Source organism: Neopsephotus bourkii, unplaced genomic scaffold (assembly GCF_033783945.1).
Source record: "Neopsephotus bourkii isolate Nb327-2 ecotype Australia unplaced genomic scaffold, CSIRO-AGI_Nbou_v1 NB_962, whole genome shotgun sequence".
NCBI lineage: Eukaryota > Metazoa > Chordata > Aves > Psittaciformes > Psittacidae > Neopsephotus > Neopsephotus bourkii.
The window spans coordinates 3,625,682-3,633,166 of record NW_026901456.1 but is presented as its reverse complement, the minus strand read 5'-3'; the positions used below and the strand labels follow the sequence as shown (position 1 = coordinate 3,633,166).

The window sequence follows — 7,485 nt, the reverse complement described above, 5'->3', positions numbered from 1 at the left end:
GAATAGAATCTGTCAGATAGTCTTTTGAGAACAGCAGTTGGCTGCTTGTATTGGATATATTAAATGGACATATCTAGAGGCAAGTAGTGCTGGTTTAGATTCGCATCGGTTTAAGCTGCAGGATTTTTCTGGTGCAGGTAGCTGAAACCACCAGAAATTATTGCAGGGAAATTAGCTGAGAAGGTGTTATATAGAATTATGGTGACATGTTAGAAGAAATAGAAAGCTCTGTAAATAAAATGCATGCTCTTTTAGCTAAAGAAACTGAAGCTTTACATATTTGCCTATTATATTTTGAAACTGGGATTAAGGACAGGGAGGATTTGACTAAAATGGAAATAAATAGGTTGGTGGCAGCGTAAAGGGGCATATCCCTGAAAGAAACACACTATAAAAAGCTTGGAGAAATCACCACTATGTGTGACTAACACAATATTACTGAGAATGCTTAAACCAACAGTTCTTGCTCTTAGGAGAAGCCTCACAATGCTGGCTCCTGATACTGCAAAACATGCACCTGTAAGGAACTTTCTAGACATCCATTGGGATCTCTCATATCCAAAGTCTGCAACCAGACCAGAAATTTATCTCCTTGTTTCCCCCAAGAAAGCTGAATAAGTTATATTTCATAGGGCACAGAGTACAGCTCAGGAAAAGGCTTTCTGAAACTGATGTAAATGCTTGCTGCTGTAGCTCCCAGGAAAGATGTTGATGGTTTTACTATCAACACTTCAGTAAGCATGTGACGGGTATTCCAGACTATCAGTGAGTGCAGTGGTGCAGGCTGATGAATCAGAGGCCATCTCTGCAAGTCCTGTGATTCAGCCACATTGATCCACGTTTGCACAGTCCAACTACCATAGTAAAGAAGACTTGGAGCAAGTAAAAGATGCAGAAAGAGGTACCCAAGGTGAATACATGGAGGTGGGAAGCTGCAGCCAACACCTTTCAAGTTTATTTCTTTCAAGTTTGTTTGTTTGGATTTTTTTCCTCTCTCCGTTTTCATTAGGCTGTCTACCTTGTACATTTCCTAACTGTGCTTGTCCCTGATATGTTGTATGTAAGTGACAGAAAACCCTCAAGTAGCATTACCTTACCTGTGCTTCTGTAGTGCTTCTTAATCTACTCCAGCCATTATTTCTCTTGTATAGCACAGAAAGATTTTATCTGTGTCCTGCAGCCTTAAAGCAATTGCCATTTCTGGCACATTGTAATTGACAGCACTTAGTTTTGTTCTCTAGCATAAGATGCACACTCCTTGTCTCGCTTGCTCTCCTTTTCTACCTTCCTACAACAATCTGGTTTTCAGCTTTTGCCTCTTCAGAAAACAATTACAAAATCAGCACACCCGGAAGCCCACCCCAAGTGCAGGTGCTTTATCATAGCACAATGACTCCTGTTGTCTACCAGATACTTTAAAATCCCTCCTGTCACAAACCATTCCATTAGGTCAGGTCACGGTGCCTAAGAGATAAGAACCAGTCAAGACCTAGATGATCCAGACTCCCTAATGGAAAATCTAACAGAAGTTTTCAAAGTAGCAGTGTTTTTTGAAAGGCTTGACCATAACTCACGTAACTAGATCTCATTAAAAAGTTTCCTTTAGCCTTTTTAAATTCACCTGAATTTCCTAAATTGTTGAACAAGAGCAAATTGAAAGTCTATGCCTACGTTCAATGTAATCTAATCCTGACCAGTTTATCCCCTCCAAAAAAAAAAAAAATAAGGCTGAAAGGACATTTTTGCAACATCTGGGCTATTTACATATGTGCCCAAGCAAAAAGATGTGGTCCAGATTTCAGCTCCTCCAAAAGTCAGGAAAGACCAGTGATGGGGACTGGGTTCTTGCCACTGCAGATGCTAGTGTGGGTTTTCCAATAGGAAGTTTTTGGCTGGGTTAGTCACCCTCTTTCAGTGTTGTGATGTTGTCATAATTAGCAAAGAAACCTTGCAAATGAGCAGACTAAAATGCTGTAGTTCTCAGTATTATCTTTGTTTTCACCCCCATCCCTTTCCAGCAGGAAACATGGGAGACTGGAGGGTCGAACTGGTCATTTCCTTGCCCTGTGGGAAAGAAACCCCAGTAATTTATGTACAAGAGACAAGAAATATTTAAGTAGTGACCCTAGAATACCTACAGCATGCAGTATTTTTCTGTTTCCTGCATTTTTTTCATAGGTTGAGTCTTCTGGAACCCTGCTAGAGAACCTTTACATTAGCCCTGCCCACTCCTGTAGCAACCTGCATGGCCAGCTCCAGCCCCTTTCCATTGGAGAACTGCCTACACAGCTCTCTACTGGTTTTGCTTAAGTTTCTGCTGTGCTGACAAGAAGCACTTTCTTAGAGTTGAAGGCAACAAAAGCAACTTCCTGGAAGGAAGTAAGGCAGGGGTGACCGAATATGTCTTCTAGCAGATGAATCTCCCATTCCACTGTGGGCTGGGGCCAGTGCCTGGAGCCATGCAGCTGTTTGGTTGCTTTCCAGACAGGTATGGGGAGCAGTGACACCATGGGAGAGCATTAGGCATCTTTACAAGGGAGTCCTCTCCCCCCAGTTTTCTCCTACCATGTCCCCGGGAAACCTGTTGTGAAGTGAGAAGCATCTTCTCTCTTTGGTGGTCAAGGGAGCTGCGGTGGGTTGGGGTGCCTAACCATTGTACACCTGAAGCCTGGTGCAATGAATCCCAGGGCTTTTATTTGTAACACAGTATGGGTGGAGTTCAATTTGCGAGAGAGGTAGCTCCATCCCAACTGCTCATTATTTTACAGGAAAAGCAGAATTTACCCTTCCCCTTTCTCTGCTTTGTTTGTACACAGTGTGCTAATAGCTAGCTAAACCCCAGTGCACATCTTTCGCTGCCCTGAGCAGAACTGCTGCCTGCTTTGCCCACACTCCGTGTCTGCAAGCTTGTGGCAGGAAGGACTGTGAAGGAGAAGGCATTTCTCCCTTTTTTATTTATTTTGTTTCTTATTCTACTTCACTGTCTAAAAATGTAATTGAACTTCAGTGCAAAGTCATGGTTGATTTTCCCTTTCAGTTACCTCGCTATTACTCTATCAAGGTATTGGGAGTTACTGCAGATAACTGCTAACATACAGAGGAGGAGAAGCAGGGCTCAAATAAATCCAGTGTTACAGTTCAAAGGGATTAAAATGAGAGAAAGAGAGAAAGGGAAGAGCTAGAATGAAAGATGTTTGAAAGAAGCAAAAAAATCACTGTCTTTGGGGAGCTATGTACTTTCTCCAGGGAGTTTTCCTACTAGATAATCTTTGAGATGGTGGAACAAGGTATTTAAATCTCTGCTTCAGTACAGGAAAAGGAAGAAGAAAGTAAAGAGCCAGCAAAACAAAAAGGTGCCTTTTTTTCTGGCAAAACAATCTACCTCTTGCTTTAAAAAAGAATCTCGCTATATCCTACTGATAATTATGCCTTTAGCAAATGGTCTTTTAAATTCAAATGCATTTTTTTCTGGGAAGCCAGCATTTGGACTTGAATAATCTTCTTTCAACCTGATAATGTTGGAGTTTTGTGAATGCATGTGTCTGTACATATATATATGTATATAGTTGCTGTGTTTGGGATGAATTTGAACATTTGCTTTTTAGTGGGAACTGTGTTCTTGCCTGTGTAGGTCAATGGACCCAACATGAGAAAGCATCAGTGAAAGCTCCCTGCTGGTCCCAGATCAGTGGCACTGGCACTGAGCCCCAGGACCAAAGCTTTTGCTGCATTTTTCAGGGTACTTTTCAGGGCTTCAAGGAAACTTGCAGGATTTTTAATGCCAGGTGTTGTGTGGCTAAGAGGCCTGGGTTTGGAAACCTATGTGAGTAACAGAAGTGCCATGCCAAAAATGCGGCACCATTTAATGATCTGTGTTGGAGAAGTTTAATCCTTTGGGTGCGAGGTTTATAATTCCACAGTGGATTAAGAGACTTTGCCATTGAAAACTCTATGTTGGTGACCAGTTTTTTTTTTTTTTGTTTATTGGCCCTGCAAACTGTATTTTCATATGAAAAGATAGAGTGAAAAAGAATTTCTGCTAATATGAAAAGAGAGGTTTGAACCTGTCCTGATTTCAGTTCCAAAGAGCCAAGATAAAACTGGGCAAGATAGCCTGCTCATGATTTTATTTTCAGTTCATTATAGTTGCAGTTCTGCTGCTATGAATTAGCTGCAAAGCCTGCTTGACCTGTGCGAGGAGAGTGTGCTTTCCCAGGCAGGTGCTATCACTGTTAATGTGTCTACCACAAGGTTTGCTTCCCCAAATTTATCGAAATTATCACAGGGAAGTAATTTGCTGGCAAAGGCCTCCTGTCCATTTTTATCCTCTCTGACCACCTTTTGCTTTTAGTGCCTGTAAGCCCATGGATCTGATCCTGCCCCAGTGCAGGCAGTACCCTAGCAAAAGGAACAGCAGCCAGCACTTGTGTAAGTGGAAGGGACGTGCATGCCTGCGAGCACGCAGCGCTGCAGAGATACCCTTTAGCCTGCCTGCCTGTCAGAGCGCCTTCCAGCCAAACAGACACACATCTTCATAAAATGGGTGTTCTGCTCGTATTAATCATTGGGGTTACTGCAAAGCATTCCCACAGTCTGTAAATATCCACACATCAGCAGCGTTGTCCCTGTAAAGGGATTACCTCTTTAATTAGATCTATCATCCCCTTTTACAAACATTTCTCTAAGAGATACAGTGGTAAGAGCACCGTACCAGCAAAGATAAACTGCCTTCTTTGAGAGAGCAACGTTCCTGCTATTGAGATGGGCCTTTTGCCGGGGTCCTTGTTTTGCCCCATGAAGCTGCCATTCAGGTACAGCAGGGCTGAGGGCGCCTTGTTCAAGCTCAGAAACTGTTTGTGAGGCCGTGGCAGACTTGGACTTTTCCAACTGGCACTGAGCAGAAAGAGATGCTTGTTTCCCCACTATCGGAGGGGGGAAAAAAGGAGAAGGGGGCCAGTGCAGGTGGTGCTCCATCAGTAAAATGCTGTTGGAAGAAAAGCTTGCAGGTGCTGGCTCTGAAAATGGACGGGTGCTTCCTGGGCCCAGGGCAAGCTGAAGAGGACTGCCAAAGCCAGACAGAACCGCTCTGTTGCCTTAAGAGTGCATAAAAAAAGATGTTTCAATGCTGTCGTCGGATCTGGGTGGTTTGCCACGGAGGACAAAAAGTCTCCTGTAAAATTGGATTTAAATAGTCCTATCTCACTTGTGCTCTGGGTGACCAGATTCAATTGTGCCGGTGTCCCCTCTGCAGTATGATATCATAGCTTCAGAGGAAGGCTTTATTTAGAGGTCACATTAGTTTGTCCTGTGGATGTAATCATTTTTTGTGTCATGGACAATGTTTTACTGTGAAGATATGGGCCAGATGGCTCAGCCACTTGCAGTCCAGAGTTAAACAGGCTCTTTATTGTGGGTGAATAAACAGAACCTATTGTCCCCTGCTCGTGAAACTCTAGTGTCCACCGCCGGGTAAAGATGAAGTATGAAATTTTCACGGCTGAGGGAAGAATATGTAAAACAACAAGTAAAAGGGGTGTGGGCTTCCAAAACATATCCTCATTGTCTCTTCTGTTTTTTTTCTCCCAGTAAATATCCGTGAGGTATTTTCATGCCTTGCCATTGTCTAATGTTGCTAAGCACTCGTGTCCCCTCCATCCTCTGCCCCCTCACTGGCGAACATCTTCCACCACTATTGTACCCATGGCTGAGGGGTTCAGGAGCATCACGCCTTTGTTTCCTGCTTGTAGGTCCCTGTACAGGTGTGGTGCCTGGGCAGGTAGATCATTGCCAAGTCCATCTCTGGTTATTTATTGTTCTGTACTGCTGAAAGCCCTCCCTTGGCTGTGGCTCTCCCACGAGCTGGTAACACACAGAGCGCTGGCCAGCAAGTGAGGAGGGAAAAAGATATTTTCCTCCAGACCAAAGAGGTAAAATTCATTTTTCTCCCCATTTTTCTCCCCCAGGCCTGGCAGAGTAATTCAGAGGGTTTTTTTCCTGAAGAAAACATACATTTTCTGTTTAAACTCACCCCATCCATAGTTTCCTATATGGCAATGTCAGAAGTACTTCTTTCCTCTCTCTAATTGTAACCAAAGCCAACCTTGACTGGCAAGGAGAAAGTCCCTGACAGGTTTGGGTTCAGTCCAGACCTTCTCAGAGAGTCTGTCAGGCAACTATTTGACAGTATGCAAATGTATGCAAATAGGGGGACACTGGCCGAACACCTGCAGAAAGTGTCCATCCCCACTCCCGCTATGCTCTACCTCCTCCGCACGTGGGGCTTTGAAATGCTGCTTCGTCTCCCTCTGTCAGTTTATTATGCGCTCGTCAGCAGAACATGGGGCTGGTAAAAACCGCGCTCTTTGTCCTGCCAGGCGGCAGAGCCCCATGTGGAAGGGCCAGTGCCAGGAATGGTGCGATGGCTTCCATCCAGCCCTTGTGAATCCTCCTTTCTGTCTTTTAGGACCTTCCCTTCAGCATCCCAACCCTTTTGGGGTTGCCCATGTCAAGGAAGGCCTTCTGTTTTCCTGGGAGTAAAGACATCATGTCGGTGGAGTCTCAGACGAACAAAAAGGCTCTTTCTTGCCAGCAGCTGGAGTGCACGGCTGCGAGGGGCTGTGCATACACTGCATGAAAACCTGTGACCGACTCCAGCCGGTGAGGGAGGGAGGGAGGGAGGAAGGAAGGAAGGAAGAAAGGAAGGAAGGAGAGACACCTAGAATAAAGCAAAGTTGCCAGCCGTGTACTGCTTGTCAAAGAGGAATGCTGATTGCTGCAGCCATCAGGAACAGCTGTGGGTCTCCTGTGTGCTCCCCATGGAGCAGACCCTAGAGTGGGATCTGGAGGTCTGGTGGGGTGGGGATGGAGGACACTGGGTGTTTTGGTTGCTTAAGTCTGTGCAGTGGGAAGGAGATGGAGAGAGGCATTTTGCAGTGCTCCTTAGAGAAGGCCTGCAAATTCAGGGAGATTTGGGACCTTCAGCCTGAGTCCAGACCCTGGAGGGGAAAATCACTGGGTTTTGCAAACAGGCTTGTGGATCAAGAACATATATTCCTCATCAGCTTTTAGTCAAAGTAAGGTGTGGACGCTTCCAAATCCTGCATAACAGCCTCAGTTTTATACAGCTAAACACTCGAGGCTGTGGTGTCTGAGTGGTGGGTCTGTGAACTGCATAGAGATATAACCCTCCAGCTCCCAGAGAGGAGGGTTTGGCACCACAACCCAAAACAGCTCTGACTGCTACTGGGGCAGCAGGCATCCTCCTCTGATCCATGGTCTCAATTAAAAATCCCTAGCCTGATGCCAATGCTGGGCCTGCCATGCGTATCTGACTCTATCAGGTGCAATTGCATGGCTATAAAGTCATAACCCATGAGTACTGGTCAAGTGGCAAACTGTGGCTAAGCAACATGTTGTGCACCATAAGCCTAACTTCACACCACAGTGATGGCTAAGTCAGGGTTTTTGAGGCTGCCTGAAGAGAGC

The 7,485-nt window shown here is 45.0% G+C and overlaps 1 long non-coding RNA gene across 2 annotated transcripts; it reads left to right on the top strand.

The window, feature by feature from the left end:
* Nucleotides 1–1,284: 1,284 nt before the first annotated feature.
* Nucleotides 1,285–7,034, top strand: LOC133215352 (uncharacterized). 2 transcript variants are annotated; one of them, XR_009726392.1, is made up of 3 exons: nucleotides 1,285–2,379; nucleotides 2,485–2,632; nucleotides 6,464–7,034. It is a non-coding gene; the product is annotated as an uncharacterized LOC133215352 (long non-coding RNA). The 2 variants fall into 2 exon arrangements; XR_009726391.1 differs by lacking the exon at nucleotides 6,464–7,034 and adding an exon at nucleotides 3,632–3,998.
* Nucleotides 7,035–7,485: the final 451 nt, after the last annotated feature.